Here is a 16,369-nt window from a genome sequence, read left to right on the forward strand (position 1 = left end):
ACCCCTACCTCCCCCCCCCTCAACCCCTTATCCCCCACTCAAACAGCACAGCATTTCTCCGTGCATTTAACAACCATTCAAATCTCCCATCCCATGATCTTTATCTCAGTCTGTCAAAGTTGGGAATATGGAATCAGGAAAAGCATCTACCCCCACCCCATGCCCTCAAAGCTTCATGCCCCCCCTCTCCCTTTTCTGCATCTTTCCTCACCTCACCCTCTAAAATCTTCACCCACACAATCTTTCCCCTGCACCGCTCACACACACAAACCTTTTCCTGGACCTTCCACACTCAAATCTTATGTCACACACCACACACTCATACCTTTTCCCACATCCTACACACTCAAAAACATTCCCCCTCATCCCACTCCCCTCCCCACCAAGACTCCGCCCCACCATCCTGCATCCAACGTCTCTCCCCCACCTCCATCCAATGCCTCATCCCCCTCAACCCCTCCCCCCATCTCTACCTGCGTGGACCTCAAACATCCAAGGTCTCCACTCTTACTTGACAGATCTCTCAGTCCAGGCCACTGCCGACAAACCAGACACCATCTGTTTTACAACTCCTTCCTCCCACAATACATCGCCAACTCCTTCGTGTGTCTCTCCCCAGTTATTGTCTCCTCTGGTTTGATAGGCCTGAACCACGTGACGGCAGTGGAGTTCCATCAATAACTCAATTTCCAACTGCCCTTGTACTGACCCTACACCTTCGAACCCACAGGAGTACCTCTGGCTGTGACTTCCAATCTTGTTTGTCTGCATGCTGTACCATCCTCCAAACAGTGACGACTCCATCTCCATCTCCATCTCTCTCTCAGACAACATGGATAAACTTTTAACCAGTCATCCCAACTCTCTCTTCCTTATATGTGTCGATTTCAATTGTCACCATGCAACTTTGCTGAGTGTTGGTACCTCTCACCAGTCATAGCACTTCAGGAAAGGACTTCTGTGACTCCATGAGACTGACTCAATTTGTGAACTTTCCAACCAGGATTTCTCCCAGTGGCAAATTCTCCCTTCTGGACTTGGTGATGACAAACTTTCCCACATACGTCTCGTGCTCTTCCTCTGCTCCGATTGGTTCATCTGATCATATTGTTGCGGATTCGCGCCCGCCGGCGTGCGAACGGCCACGTAACTCGAATCGCGGCACGTCGCCCACCGGACGGACAATCCCGTCGTGACCCTCTCGGACTAACGCCGGGAACTAGTCACGGGTGGACCTTTCGGCCTCACCACGATCATGCCAATCGGCCCCCCGTGTGGGATAGGGTTGCTCGCCAAATTCGACCTACCTAAGTACCCACACGGAGGGTAGACCGGGCGATCGCACCTCGCCGCAGGTCGACTTCGGACACGGGCGACTTTAAGCGACCCGTTCCGTACTATCGGGATAACCGAGCGGTGTTATCGTCGGCCTCGATGGTTCGATTAATTATTGGGCGTATTTAGCCCATGACCAACCCTTTACGTGAAGTAAGATGGAGATTCAATTAAAGAAAAGACGAAGCGAAATGGGAGAAACAGTTCAACATAAAGCACATTTATTTCGCGATGGCACACGGATAGCACACATATACAATTATACACCAAAAGCAAATGTAAAAGTGGAAGAAACACAACAATAATGCACAAAAAGCAAATGTAAAAGAAGAAACACAATGCAGATCTACTACCGACTACCGGGCACACGGCAACACTTATACAGTTTTACTTCACAGACGGCGCCGACAACACATATACTCAAAGCAAAAGAAAAAGGGACCACCCTCAACGATGATGGGGGCAGACGGCCTGGGGCCGAGACCGCGTCGAGCCTACCCGTCTGGTGATGAGCCGCAAAATGGCGGTGGCGCCCCGACTCCGCGGGCCTCGCTGGCACTGCCTGGTATGGGGTGGGAACGGGGCCCCCTTCTCGCACTATCTCAGCGCGGGGGGAAACAGGAGGGGGTTGTTGATGCTCGGGGGAAGGAGGATATCTCGTTGGCTTGGGTCCCGCGACGAGCGTCTCCACCGCGACCTCGGTCGCGTTACCGGCCTCCCCTCTCCGCAGCTCCCCGACTCTGACACGAGCGCCCTCTCGACTGCCTTCGCCGCCGGCACCTCTCCAACTCTCCCACTCTCCACAGCTCCACAGCTCCACAGCTCCACAGCTCCACAGCTCCGCAGCTCCGTCCAACTGCTTTCTCCGACTCTTCTCTTGACTGACTCTTCCCAACTCTACCGCGACTCTTCCCAACTCCACTCCCGGCGAGCGAACGCGGCCCTTTATAGCCCCCGGGGCCTCGCTCCTTCACCTTCGACCCTTTACCTCTGGCTGGCTCCCCATTGGACAGAGGAAAAGTGGGCGTGAATGCTTTTTGATCCATGAATCTGCATATAGCGATTATACTCCGACGCACCTGGAGGCGGGGCCAAATCGCCCCATGCTCGCTGATAGGACGGAACAGAAGTGGGCGTGAGTCGTTTTTGATCCGATTGCTTCGGAAAGGCTGGTGTTTTTGCACCCGCTGCTCGGTGCGCGCCCTGCACGAGTCCAGGATCGGCGCCCACAAGCGGCGCGGGAATGGCGGTGATGCGATGGTTGCGAGAGCGAGATGTGACGGCAAGGGTCGTGGCTGTTGTTGTGAAGCGGCGTTGCGGTTGGTGGTTGTTGTGTGATGGCTGTTGAGACGTGGTTGGTGGTGGTTGTGGTGGTAGTAATGGCGGCTGGCCCAAAATAAAGATAGTAAAAGAAAAACGGCTATCTGGAAGGGTCGCAGCCCGAATGAATGACATTTATTCTCTCTAAACAACGGGTTTGGGCCTAACTACACATATGCTTACAGAGATATCTCACCGAAGGGACCTGAATGGTGGTTTGCGAATTTCGTCAACCACAACACTACCCCCTCCCCTTTTTACAGACTCGTCCCGAGTCGTCAAATTTTCGTGTGCCATCTTGTGTAGTTTTCCCCTAGTACATTTTACCTACGGATCCCTGAGTGCGACATTCATGGTATTCGTGTCCCCAAAATAAATAACCTGAGGGCTGAGTAACTACCTAAACAAACTCACTCACACGGACGACTTAAATAAAATTGCCGGCGCTAAGACAGACATGCCGGGGGCGCACTCATATTTACAGTACATCTTAACCTCAACTTACAAATTTTACACTAAACCATGGCCCAGGATCAATGGACTCTGCAAAAAGAAAGCAGTTAGCAGGGAGCCAGGCTGCTCGCATGCAGTCTCTGGCTCAAACAATGCAGGCGACAGGGAACGTGGCCGGCTGCTCACACGCAGTCCAAGGCCTTCCCTTTTGAACTGAACCCAGTGAACCACAACGGTGCATGGGGTGCACAAACGCAGTCTCCGTGCCAGCTCAAGTGGCACACGCAATGAACACAACGAATGGATGGATGGACACAAACATGGTGCACGGGGCGCCACTGCAGGCCCGTGTTGTAGCTGCCAACAGGGCAGTTCTCGCAGCTTGCAAACTGTTGCCTTGCGGATCCTGGCGCACATGGAAATGAACAGGGGGGGGGGCAAAGCAAAAATTGAACGGGCCTGGTGAACAGGGGCAGTGGGCATGGCATGGCAAAGGTGAGCAGGCAACCACAGCCTGCAGAAGAAGGCCGCTGCAGGCAAACACAGCCGGCAGATGAACTGGCCGGCACAGGCCTTGCAGAAAACAGCTGCAGACGATCCGGCCGGTACAGGCCTTGCAGCACAGCAGCTGCAGACGATCCAGCCGGCACAGGCCTTGCAGCAAAACAACAGCTGCCGATGAAGTGGGCCGGCCTTTGCCTTGCAGCAACGCAGCCAGCAGATGAAGCTGGCCAGCCTTTGCCGTTCAGTGGAGGTTGGTGGAGGGAGTGCGGTGGTGCTGGCCACTCGGAAGGCGGGCTCGGACCTACCTACCTGTCTCCCTCCCACCTATCGCCTTTGCCTGTCACTGTACATACCCACTCCCTTAACTTGTCAAACCCCAATTTAGCCCCAACTTATTTTTTTTATTTTTACTTCCCCACTATAAATCGTCCCCTAACCCCCTTTATCGTCTTTGTTCGGCTAACCTATCCTGTCACCTAGCCTACTCCCAACCCCTACGTTCCCTTCCCGGAGGGGAATAAGGGAGAGCTAGCGTCCTGTGCCGAGGCCCAACGAAGCCTCAGAATGGCCTCCCCAGACTTCAGCGATCTATAACCAAAGTGGGTCCAGCGGCCCACAACGAGAGCGATGGGATGGATGGTGCGGAGGGGTACACTTCCTATCTACCCTAATCATTTAACTGTTAAACTACCCCGGGGCTTTCAACAAGCGCCTCGCGCTTAAACTATTGGTTCTAACAACCCAGATTCCCGTCGCCTGTGTTGGTGTCCTTACAATTTCGGGCCTCGCCCCCCAATTTTCTCTCCGTGCCCTCACACGGTCTCATGGCTGGGACGCGTGGCTCCCCTTGGCAGGCACGTCCCTCTGCCGAATCTCCCGCTATGGCACCCCGGGCACTACACTGCCTCCGAGCCTACCAGCTCCCTAACACCGGGGAGTGCCCCCCATGGCACCTCCCCTGAAACGCACACGTGGCAGGCTGGCTTCCCAGGCCCCTTTCCGAGGGTCACCCGTGCCCACAACACTGCCCACGCAGCTAATGGCGCTCCGGGCCCCCGCACCAAGCAGGCGCACCCGTGCCCACTACGCTATCCCGGCCCCCCATGGACCCTTGGCCGACCACGGCCGACTAGCCTGGTGCCCGGGGTACCCACTCAGCGATACTCACCTTTCGCAGCCACGCTCCCAGCCCGTCAACAGGGCTCCTGCACCCCTCCAAATGGGTTTCGAGCCTACATTCACACCAACAACAAAACGACCTCCATTTTTCAATTTAACTAACCCCCTAACTCACTTTATACTGACCCCGGGGTCCCTTGGGCGGGAGTCACTCCTCCCCCCAATCACTCATCGCACCATGCATTCCCCATACGCTCCACTCACACAGACCCGCTGGCCTCACTCACTCACCAAGCACATGCTTCCACTTCACTCACCAACTCTTCAACACACTCACCGCTGAACTCTGCCATCCTTCTAACTACATCCCCTAACTAACTCGTGCTCCCACGTCGTCCCTTAAACTATAGCACGTCCCATTTAACCTACGTAGCTAAGCTACGTCCCCACTACACATCCAAAGTCTGTCTCTGTCTCCAAAATAATCCCATACTCCATTTTACCAACCTAATTCTGCTACAATCCCTCTAACTAATCCATTCCACGGGCCCCATGAGGACTTACCCCTGCCCCATGGAGCCGGTCTAGCTAAGCTAACCCTTCCCCCTAACTAGTTTCCATCCTGTGCCCTGGTCAAGGGGGTCTTCCACCCCTTGCCCAGGAATCCTGTGCACCCGAAAGTGAGGCTTGCTTTTTTTTTTCACATGCGCAGCACCAGCGCGGCAACTCACAGCTCACGCACTTTGCACCTGCCCATGATGCCATGCAGCTGCACGTGTACCTCGTCCCTCCTTGGACGGTACCATCCGGCAGGGATACCGCTCCTGCCGGATTCCAACCCAGCGTGCAGCCATGACGTCAACGTGCGCATAAAAAAAACAAGCCCCACGTCTCGAGGGGTTCCCCACGCGAACACGTGCTCTGCCCGTTGGAGCGAAACACACACGCCCGCGTGGAGAACCCATCCGGTCCAAATCCGTAATCCTGCCTAAACTTTGTCCGTCCGCGGGATCGGCAAATCCACCGCTGGCGTTTCCGGACCGGGACTTCACTCTCGCAAGCGAGCACGTGGGGGCCTCGTGCGTTGCACAGCACGGACCTCGTGCTCACTGCTGGGTGAACCCGGCACGGTGCGCAAAACATCTACAGCCGCTACTCAGCTTTCTTTCCTCTGTCGCCGTCGTCGTCGCCATTCAACACACACACTCCCGCGTGTTACGACGCTAACACACCTCACCATTAAACGCACACCGGGAGACGCGGCTGCATGTTCACACATGCCGACCGACATCTCCCTTACACACAGCGACCTTGCACACGCTGTCTCTCTCACACTCGGCCGCTCACTCACGCATGCCATTTCCCTTGCACACGTGGCTCCACTCACTCGCGGCGTTTCCCTCACTCGTGCCATTTCCCTCACACAAACCATACCACTCACACACGCGGGGGCACTCGCCCGCGGTGCCTCACTCATATTGGCCGTTTCACTCACACACACGGCGACACTCACACACGGTGCCTCATCCACACACGGCATGCTGGGAAGCACGCACTTTGGCACACTTGCCACTACACCACTCACACGCGGGGGAACTCGCCCGCGGTGTCTCACTCACACACGCGGGGGAACTCGCCCGCGGTGTCTCACTCACACACGTGAGGGAACTCACCCGCGGTGTCTCATCCATACTGGCGGTTTCATCCACACACGGGGACGCACTCACACCTTGCACCACACACACAGGGACAACCACACTGGGGATTCGTGTCCCCACAAGGGTCTCCGGGGCCTCTATACCCCCCAAGCTCTCTGTGCACCTGTCCACAGCACCCGTCCCCTCAACCTCGCAAAACACGACCGAACCCACCTGGTCGTGACTCGCCTCAAGGGGGCATACTCCCTCCCCTCGTTCCTGGAGGAGGCCATCCAGCTGCTCGCACCGGGCCTCCACCCAGTCCACCAGCTCACCCCCATTGTCCTCCACTACCTCCGTGTGTGTGTGTGTGCGTCTCTATCCCCGTCTTCATCGTGTAGTCTTCCCTCTATCGTTCCCATCTCCCGTGTCTCTGCCAACTCAGTCACCTCTTCACCCTTTACCTCCCTTGTCTCAACTATTATTTCCGTCTCTTCCCTTGTTATCTCCCTCGTGCACGTCTCCGTCACCCGAATTAGTTTTTCCCTCTCGGTTACCGTCACGACCCTCGTCACGACCCTCGCCCAACACGTCCCCCGAATTATTTTTTTCTTACCCGCCTCCACCGCGGGCCCGACAGCCGTTGCGCTCCCTCCCAGCTCGTTCGCTCCCACACGTGGAGTCGCCATTTTAAGCTCCCCGGTTACTGCCTTCATGCCCGCCTGCAGGCTTCGGCCCATGTTCCGCGTCTGACCCCGCAGCTCTTTCATTCCTTCCTTCATGTTTGTTTCCATTTCGTTCATTTGCTTGTTCATGCCTTTTATTTCGTTTGTGTTTGTATCCATCTTTTCGTTCATTTGTTGTGTATTCGCATCCATTTTCGTTTTCACTTCGTTCATTTTTGTATCCATTTTTGCTGTCGTTGCCGCCAGCATGGCGCATAGCTGGGCCATGTCGGGTGCGCTTGGGTGAGCCGTTTCGGCAGGGATCGGGGAAGGGTTTTGGTGGAGAGGGGGAGGGGAGGTGTCATACACCGCGGCCGCCACCGCACCTATTTCGGGCTCTGGGTTCAGTTGGGCAAGTTCGTGTTCCTGCACAACCAACATTTCCTGCTCGGGGATTTCATCCTGGACCATGGATTCTACATTACTACACATATACATTTCTAATACCCCCGGCTCCCGCTCGCCTTGAGACGCCATCTTATTTCTCGTAAAGGGTTAATTTAAATCGCTCGTAATTTGGAGGGAATCGGGGGTCGCTCCTCTCACCCCTGGACCGATTCCCGTGAATTTATCTGGAGACAGGAGAGCCCGTTTTCCCGTTCTCCGATACCAGTGCCGCGAGGAGGGCGATGAGTTTATATCGCACGACCTGACACCAGTGTTGCGGATTCGCGCCCGCCGGCGTGCGAACGGCCACGTAATTCGAATCGCGGCACGTCGCCCACCGGACGGACAATCCCGTCGTGACCCTCTCGGACTAACGCCGGGAACTAGTCACGGGTGGACCTTTCGGCCTCACCACGATCGTGCCAATCGGCCCCCCGCGTGGGATAGGGTTGCTCGCCAAATTCGACCTACCTAAGTACCCACACGGAGGGTAGACCGGGCGATCGCACCTCGCCGCAGGTCGACTTCGGACACGGGCCACTTTAAGCGACCCGTTCCGTACTATCGGGATAACCGAGCGGTGTTATCGTCGGCCTCGACGGTTCGATTAATTATTGGGCGTATTTAGCCCACGACCAACCCTTTACGTGAAGTAAGATGGAGATTCAATTAAAGAAAAGACGAAGCGAAACGGGAGAAACAGTTCAACATAAAGCACATTTATTTCGCGATGGCACACGGATAGCACACATATACAATTATACACCAAAAGCAAATGTAAAAGTGGAAGAAACACAACAATAATGCACAAAAAGCAAATGTAAAAGAAGAAACACAATGCAGATCTACTACCGACTACCGGGCACATGGCAACACTTATACAGTTTTACTTCACAGACGGCACCGACAACACATATACTCAAAGCAAAAGAAAAAGGGACCACCCTCAACGATGATGGGGGCAGACGGCCTGGGGCCGAGACCGCGTCGAGCCTACCCGTCTGGTGATGAGCCGCAAAATGGCGGTGGCGCCCCGACTCCGCGGGCCTCGCTGGCACTGCCTGGTATGGGGTGGGAACGGGGCCCCCTTCTCGCACTATCTCAGCGCGGGGGGGAAACAGGAGGGGGTTGTTGATGCTCGGGGGAAGGAGGATATCTCGCTGGCTCGGGTCCCGCGACGAGCGTCTCCACCGCGACCTCGGTCGCGTTACCGGCCTCCCCTCTCCGCAGCTCCCCGACTCTGACACGAGCGCCCTCTCGACTGCCTTCGCCACCGCCACCTCTCCAACTCTCCCACAGCTCCACAGCTCCACAGCTCCACAGCTCCGTCCAACTGCTTTCTCCGACTCTTCTCTTGACTGACTCTTCCCAACTCTACCGCGACTCTTCCCAACTCCACTCCCGGTGAGCGAACGCGGCCCTTTATAGCCCCCGGGGCCTCGCTCCTTCACCTTCGACCCTTTACCTCTGGCTGGCTCCCCATTGGACAGAGGAAAAGTGGGCGTGAATGCTTTTTGATCCATGAATCTGCATATAGCGATTATACTCCGACGCACCTGGAGGCGGGGCCAAATCGCCCCATGCTCGCTGATAGGACGGAACAGAAGTGGGCGTGAGTCGTTTTTGATCCGATTGCTTCGGAAAGGCTGGTGTTTTTGCACCCGCTGCTCGGTGCGCGCCCTGCACGAATCCAGGATCGGCGCCCACAAGCGGCGCGGGAATGGCGGTGATGCGATGGTTGCGAGAGCGAGATGTGACGGCAAGGGTCGTGGCTGTTGTTGTGAAGCGGCGTTGCGGTTGGTGGTTGTTGTGTGATGGCTGTTGAGACGTGGTTGGTGGTGGTTGTGGTGGTAGTAATGGCGGCTGGCCCAAAATAAAGATAGTAAAAGAAAAACGGCTATCTAGAAGGGTCGCAGCCCGAATGAATGACATTTATTCTCTCTAAACAACGGGTTTGGGCCTAACTACACATATACTTACAGAGATATCTCACCTAAGGGACCTGAATGGTGGTTTGCGAATTTCGTCAACCACAACAATATGTTTGTGAAAGTCAACATCTCTCTGGCAATTCTCAGAGAACTGCCTCAATGCCAGTGAGTCTGGCAGTTCACTGAAGCAGATTGGCAGGGACTGCAAGAGTCGTCTCCCTCTCTTTTCAGGAGTGGTCTCCCTTATCTACTGCCCCCGATGTTACTGTAACTCAGCCTGGGAATTCTCCCACAGAATTCTGATCTCTCTGATGCACAGATTCATCCTATCTCGTCAATAATTATTCTCACCTTCTTCCCAACAGCTTGGTACACTAAATCCTGTGATGAGGCAGTTGCTCTGAAACACCTTGCCTTCTCTTCCTGGAAAGCAAATCTGACCAAAGGCAATCTCAGTGCATTCAGAAAAGTCCGCAACAAGTGTGTGTCTACTCTCAGGAGAGCCAGAAAACAACATCTGTCCAACCTCAAAAATGAACTTTCAAACTTGTCTCCCTCCTCTAAAACCTGGTGGTGCCTTGTTAAGTCTGTCTGGGGCATGCTTCCCTCCATCCCTCCACTCTCCTCAAATGACACCACAGCCAACTTCACTTGTGAGAAGGCCGAACGTATCAATTTTGTGTTTGTTTCCAAACCTTGTGTCCCCAACACCTCACTCTCGGCACCCATCCTTCCCTGTCATACCGAACTGTTCCTGGACTCTGTCTTTTGCACCTGAAAAGGTAGAGAAGGTTCTTTCAACCCCCGATTCAGACTCTGCTACTGGACTGGATGGGATCCACTCACGTGTCCTAAAAACCCGCTCTGCTGCTCTTGCACATCCTGCCTCTCTCTCCCTCTCTCTCTTTCTCTGCCCTTTTCACCCTGTCATTTGTGCTAAGTCATCTTCCATGCGGTTGAAAATCAGGCAACATCACTGCACAACATACAAAGAAGCAAAAACTGATTTGCTTAACTTCAGACCGATCAGCTTACTTCCAATCATGAGCAAGGTCATGGAATCCATCATTGCAGTTGATATGAAACCTTTCCTTTTACTCCAACAACCTCATCTCAGATCAACAATTTGGATTCAGACCCGGTCATTCCACATTATGCTTGGTGTTAGCTTATTGGTTAGCGTGGTGGGCTTTGGATCCTCGGGTCCTGAATTCAAATCCCCCTTGGCTGTTGAATTAATACCAAGTGGGTTTAACTCGGCCTGTCATCCTTCCGAGGACGGCAAAATGAGTGCCAGCATGCTGGTATACCGTGTCGGAGCGGCGACCCGTCCAGGATTGTGCCCAACAGCCAAGGAGACTGCTTAGGCAACACCTACGCTCTGCACAGAGGATGGTCCCAATATCCTCGTCCTCCTCATTCCACCTTAGACATGCTGCTTCTCCTCACCTAACAATGGATTTAAGCCCTCAATATCAGACATGAGATCAGGGCTGTCTCTCCATACATATCTCATGCTTTTGATACAGTCTGGCATCCTGCCTTACTCTCCAAACTGTCCGCCGATGGCTTCCAAGGCCAATGCTACACATTCAAAGGAGCGGTTCCTGTTGTTTCAGAATCATAACAATGGTATTGTTGGAAAACTAATTATCCATTTACTTGGAACAATAAATTTGTGTCCATTTAATCATAGATGTCCGTTTTAAAAGCACACTTTCACAATTGAAGACGAAGAAGCGGTAACGAGAGCTTCATGTAGCGCTTCGAACGGTGACATTTATTATTCTTCAACAGTAGGAACCCTTAAGAATAAAGCTTGATTGACACGGAAGGAGCACATCTAATTATGTTTGTCGTAGCGAAAGAAAAATATATACAAGCTGGTAGGCGACATGGCTGCTCGCTCGAGATGGAAAGCTGGCCGACGCGACTCGCCGATATTCATGTACATGCTATCAATCAATTTAGCACAATAAATATGATTATCACAGCCCTCTTAGTTTGCGCCCAGAAACCCGCCTTGTGAAATTTCAGGTATGTTTCCAAAGAGACTCTAACAAATGGCAGCCCTGGTAATTCCATTTATTTATTCGCTAAAGATTTTATTTTTTTTATATGATGCTGTAAGACATTCTCCTTGGGCACAAAAAAAACAGGTCCCTCGGAGGTCCAGTTTCGGAGGTATTGATTTTTTTGTACAGTCCACAATAAGTGTACGATGTACGATAAAGTATTTTAGCTGTTGCTGAGCAATGGAAGTGTGCATAGCAACCATTCATTTTTGTGTACATGGTAGCCACATTGTACACATTTCACCCAAGTTTCATCAAAATCAGACTCGTTCTCTTCGAGATATTCGCAATTAACCGTTTCTGAAATGTTCGACATGTACTCGCCTAAAACCTATCTCCTCTTACAAATATTTTTTGTTCGGGCTGCAGATTAGCATGAAGGGAGCTAGATAGATTGCGCACAGAAATCTAAGCTTCGATTTTTCGAAATTTTTTTTGATTTTTTTTGGATTTTTTGACCACTTTGAAGGGCCGTTGCTAGGGCCCGGGGTCCCATATTCGAAAGCACACGATTCCCATAAATATTGGTCCTACCTACCAAATTTCATTGGAATCGGTTGAGTGGTTTAGCCCCTAGGCTTGACCAAAGTTTCGTGGACAGACAGACAGGTGGAAATGTCCAGAATAAGGGTGCCCTAAGCGCAGCCAAAAAAAGTACATGGAAGGAACATGGAACCCACAAACAACTACTACTTGCTGTCAAAGGAAAAAAAAAATCATTTTTCGTGTTTCACTTCATTTTACATCCTCATCATTTGATTAAACTGGTCAGTGAAGTGACGGGTGCGCACGGCTTGTCTAAGTTATTTGACAAGCACTCAAAGACTGGAATAAATGATGAATTGCATACAATATCATGTCCACTAAACTTTTACAGGCAAAGGGACATAAACTAATGAATAAAATGTGAAAAAATGGCAATGTCAAAGTCTCTGCTTATGGCAACTAAAGTCAACTCCACAAATGGCTCACTGTCGTCCTCCACTCTCATAGGTAACGTGTGGCTCTCAACGGAATCCTTTCATCTCATCTCCCTGTCAAGCCTGGAGTGCCCCCAAGGCAGTGTTCTGGGCATAGTCTTTTTCCTGATCTTCATCAGTGATCTATCTGACTCTCTAGAAGATCCTCTCTATCTCTTTGATGATCACTCCACCCTCTGCCGTGACATGCCGCATCCTTCATACAGACAGGGCGCAGCCTCTTCCCTTTCTTCAGACCTTAAAAAAAATCACAAGATGGTCAAACACTTGGAATGTTTTTCAATCCTTGTGCTCTCACTTCTCTCTCCGAAAGGACGGTCTGGCAAACCCTCCAATATACTTTCATAATAATACTCTAGAGGAAGTTCATTCAAACTCCTGTACCTCACTATCAGCCATGATCTTTCTTGGGAAAGGTTGGCCTCCAAAGCCAGCTGCCATTTGGGCATCATTCGTTGTACAAAGTCTTTCATTGGCACGCCTGAACCGCTATCCACCTACAAGGCCTTCATTCACAGCTTGATGGAGTACTGCTCTCCCCTCTGGGATGCTTCCCTTGCCTCGCATCTTGCTCAGCTTGATGCTGTGGAACCCAAAGCCTTCAAGATCATTGGAGTCTATGGATCTATCACTTAACCATCGCAGACAGGTTGTTGATCTTTCTGTCTTCCACTGCTTCTTTTCTGGTCTTGCACCCTCTGCTCTTTCCTAAACCCCCCAGGTTTCTGCAGGGCTCACATTGTCCACCATCAACCTCATTCTGGCGAAACTACCCAAATACAGGATCACTGCTCACCTCCACCAATTTGTTCTTCTTTTTTCCCACCTGTGGAATCAACTTCCACATTCTTTTCAAAGTCATTCTTCCCTCCAGGTCTTCAAGACAGCTGTTCACCACCATCTCAGATCATCCCCAACCCTAAACCCTGATCTTTTCTACCCTCGTTAACCCCCTTTCCCCTAAAATCCCTCCTCCTTCCAATTTTCCAGTTTTACCTCCTTGGAGTTTCCTTCTGTATCCACCTTGTCCACCCCGTGCATCCTTTTTGTCCAACTTGTCGGTCTCATGCAAGCGTGTTTCGCATCCTGTGTTTGTCTATTACGTCCTGATCCGTTCGATGTACGAGCTCTTCCACGAGCCTCGACTATGCATCCAAGAAAAAAAGGAATGAAGATCAGTAGTAAGCCTGGAATTTGGGAGTTTCACAAAGAGGGGGTTGCTGGAAGAATGTGTGCAACCTGGAGGGACTGGAATAGGGACCGTGTAGGAATGGAGGGAGCACGAGCACAATTGATATCCATCAGAGTATGCTAAGCCATCAAATTCATACGTTCTGATTGTAAACATTTTAAAAAAAGAAACCTTTCAACACCTTTGTCTCTCTACGAGCTGCCAACTTGGCTATGTTTCTGTTGAAAGTCAAGGATTGGGTTTACATTCCTCATTCATTATGAGATTTTCAGATGTGTCACAAAGGGCCTTGTGTTGTTTGCTGGAAGGACACTCTGAGGTCTTACCGACACATGCCAATGATGAGTCTTTTGAACATTTTGCACATGGAAGAATAAATAAATCGAAATGTTTACAAATCATGTCTTGTATAAAGACGTGTTTTTTTTTAAGTTTCTTCCTTAAGTCGAGGATACTTCAACGTGGCGAGGGAAGGTGGAATGTTGTGTTTTGGTTATGAGGCCAACTGCAGAGGCAGCAATTGTATTCTAGCTTCTGATTCTACAAAAAAAAAGCACACACACATTTTTCAGTGTCGTCATTCTTCATGGCAATGTAATTGCTCCACTCGTCTTCAATGAAAAAAATTTCCAAGGAATAAAACGAATACAATGCATCTGATCAGCCCTCCGACCATTTTTCTACCACGTATGCCAACACTTCATCATCTCCACGGAGGTGAACAAAATGAACCACCCATCCTCCAGTCCTGACCTGCCTCAGAAATCATTATTTCATCCAATATTTCAAAATTCTCCTCCATGGCACTTAATTTAGTTGTAAATTAGAGACTGTCCAACAAGGGCTTGATATAAGTAAGAATAACTTTAACTAATCTTATAAAAAAAAAGGAGCAGCATCCTCCGTCCGTCTATCCGTCACACTTTATTCTAATCGAAAGGGTTCCTTTTGTTGTAGAGTAATGAAAATGGGACGTTGGAAAGCCAATAATGGATTTACTCGGAACAAAAAAAAAATCGTGCCCGTTTTATCATAAATATGCCTGACTGCCTGCATTAAAAAGCTTGTCTTTCATGGATGGAAGGATAAGAAGAAGAAGAAGAAGAAGAAGAAGAAGAAGAAGAAGAAGAAGAAGAAGAAGAAGAAGAAGAAGAAGAAGAAGAAGAAGAAGAAGAAGAAGAAGCATGATTGGAGCTTAATGGAGCAGTTCCATTGGTACCATTTTTATTACTCTACGATACCAGGAACCCTTTGAAATAACGCCTGATTGACACGGAAGGAGCACAAAAAATATATATACAGTAATACTTCTCAAAGCAAAAGAAAAATACATAAAAGCACAACGAAGGAGCACACAAATGACGACGACGATGACGATGACAACGACGACAGCAGCAACAACTACATGTTATAAAAGATCCTTTTTTCTCGGATTTCACTTCATTTTTTCATCCTCATTGAGAGTCACAGATAGACATGCAATATCTTTGTAAGGTGGAACTTCTTGTCTTTTGATAAACCTCTCAGCGAAGCGACCGCTAGGGACGGCTAGTTGAAACCCATTCATCGGAGCGGAGATTAGGAACCATTACTTGAGCCTTTATGGAATGAATATAATTAATGATAAATTTTAAACGTGTAAAAATATTGAAAGATGTTTGTTTTTGTGCTATAAAATAGGGGAGAAGAAGGAAAAGTTGGGAGGAGATAAGAGTAAGGAGAGAGGGTGATAAAGATTCCATTTGTTTTGAACATAACATCCAGTGATGCGATTTTCAATTTATGAGTCCATGTAAAAAGTGCTTTAAAGTTCAGGCACTCGTTTGGAATACCACTCAATTCTCAGTGAATAAAGATCAGTGTCAACCTCAAACATTTTGGTGAAAACTGCCATGAACACCGAAGGATGTACTCACCTTGAATTATTACATTTTTTGTTTATTTTCCTTTCTTTTATCTCTTTTAATCTTAATTCTCTCTTTCTTTATCTGTCTCGGGAAAAATGATTTTTTACAAAAAATAAATAAACATATTTAAGGCTCACTCGGCTGTGCCTGGATGGGTTTCAGAGTAGAGGAGTAGCAGCTGAAACCCAAATCCTACATCCAGGTTCATCCTGATGACTCCAATGCAGTATTTGGTGTTTCATGTTATTTAGTATGTACTCAATTCGGTTTTATGTGTGGGATAGCTCAGCTTACATCTTAAGATCTGTGAGTGGCATTGTTTCGGTTACAATACTTGTTTTTTGGAAACTTTTACTTCATTACAATAATTGGTGAGAGATGATGCCACACAGAAGTCTGACTGTGTTCCTTTAAGCTCACATCTTTACTATTTACATATCTCTGTTACATCTTTACCCCGGACCTGGAACTGAAAAACACACACACAATATATATATATATATATATATATATATATATATATATATATATATATATATATATATATATATATATATATATATATATATATATATATATTAGCGGATATGCTTACACATTGTAAGCAATAACGAACCGTACTTCCCCATTGTCTCGGATCGCTCACCTGCATTTGATTTTTTATTTATTTATTTTTTTTGTTTTTTTCATTTATTTATATTTTCATTTACAGATACTTTCTGATGGTTCCTTGATTTTACCTGACTAGTACGGGCCCGTAAAAAGAAAAAAATTATAAATAAATATTCAAACCGTGAGCAACAA

The 16,369-nt window shown here is 49.6% G+C and overlaps 1 protein-coding gene across 2 annotated transcripts in view; it reads left to right on the plus strand.

Annotated features, from left to right (window-relative positions):
* LOC147013448 (ATP-sensitive inward rectifier potassium channel 11-like) overlaps nucleotides 1–16,369 on the plus strand; it is a 64,235-nt gene that overhangs the window by 7,972 nt on the left and 39,894 nt on the right. The window lies entirely within an intron of this gene.

The sequence above is a fragment of the Eptatretus burgeri genome, chromosome 14 (genome assembly GCF_056783735.1).
Source record: "Eptatretus burgeri isolate ZD-2024b chromosome 14, Ebu_testis_v1, whole genome shotgun sequence".
Lineage (NCBI taxonomy): Eukaryota > Metazoa > Chordata > Myxini > Myxiniformes > Myxinidae > Eptatretus > Eptatretus burgeri.